We start from the raw sequence: 1,541 nt of genomic DNA, 5'->3' as shown, positions 1-1,541 counted from the left end.
ACCCGAGGAATATGTTATTATCACCTTCAAGATAACATTGTCAAAAAGTATAAAGAGAAACATCTCTTGTACTTGGTGAAACGTGCCGCTTATGCTCATACGGTTTCAGATTTTGACCGGTACATTGCTGAGATACGGAGTGCAAACCCGGACCTTGCAACGTATTTGGAGAATGTCGACGTCAGCCTATGGTCAAGGGTTTATTGTCAGGGGGACAGGTACAACATAAAGACAAGCAACATCGCTGAATCTATTAATTCCGGTCTGAAACGAGCTAGAGGATTTCCGGTTCAATTCCTGTTGGAGTTCATAAGGGAGAAGCTAGGAAAGTGGTTTTAGAAAAGGAGAGAACATGCTTTGAGTCTCCCAACTCAAAATAGTCGAGGTGTTGAATACTTGCTTGCTGTTCGGTCGGAGATAGCGGATACGATGACGGTACAACCAATTGATGGATGTCGATTCTTTGTGAAAGGTGGCAAAATGGTCTTTGTGGTTGATTTGGAACATGGAAAGTGTGATTGTGGTGTCTATGCAGTGGAGAAAATACATTTCTCTCATGCTATAGCTACTGGAACATCTGCTGGTTTGCATATCTCCACACATGTATGTCCAGTCTACTCAAAGGATTTTCTGTTTGCAGGATACTCAGAGAATATATATCCTTGTGTTGGACAACAAGTTGAGGAACGCACATGCTTTCCTCCGGATGAAAAGCGTGGTCCGGGAAAACAGAAGAAATCAAGATGGTAATCTTGGTTGGAGCTATCCAGGATGAGAGGACGCAAACCCCGGAAGCAACACAGGGTTTATAGATGCTCAAAATGCAAGGAAAGTGGCCATACGAAACCACAATGTAAGAAATGACGTGGACGACCTTCAAGTACGTCTCCAGAAGGTCGTCTAGTTAGTCGTCCAGGGTTTTTTCTTTCAGAAGACCTTCAAGTTAGTCGTCCAGTGTATAGTCTTCCAGAAGACCTTTAATTAAGTCGTCTAGAAGGTCGTCCAGTTAGTCGTCCAGGGTTTTTTCTTCCAGAAGACCTTCAAGTTAGTCGTCCAGTGTATAGTCTTCCAGAAGACCTTTAATTAAGTCGTCTAGAAGGTCGTCCAGTTAGTCGTCCAGGGTTTTTTCTTCCAGAAGACCTTCAAGTTAGTCGTCCAGTGTTTAGTCTTCCAGAAGACCTTCAATTAAGTCGTCCAGAAGGTCGTCCAGTTAGTCGTCCAGGGTTTTTTCTTCCAGAAGACCTTCAAGTTAGTCGTCCAGTGTTTAGTCTTCCAGAAGACCTTCAATTAAGTCGTCCAGAAGGTCGTCCAGTTAGTCGTCCAGGGTTTTTTCTTCCAGAAGACCTTCAAGTTAGTCGTCCAGTGTTTAGTCTTCCAGAAGACCTTCAATTAAGTCGGGTCACTGCTCAGAAGACTTTCCAGACTACTTATAGTTAAGTCGTCCTACATTCCAGACGACTGAACTGTAAGTCTTCTGCGTAGAATATAGTTACAAAATAGGGATCACGTTCAAATACAAAATAGGGATCAAGTTCAAATAC

This window comes from Brassica oleracea, chromosome C5, assembly GCF_000695525.1.
Source record: "Brassica oleracea var. oleracea cultivar TO1000 chromosome C5, BOL, whole genome shotgun sequence".
NCBI lineage: Eukaryota > Viridiplantae > Streptophyta > Magnoliopsida > Brassicales > Brassicaceae > Brassica > Brassica oleracea.
Note: the sequence above shows the minus strand (reverse complement) of the source record.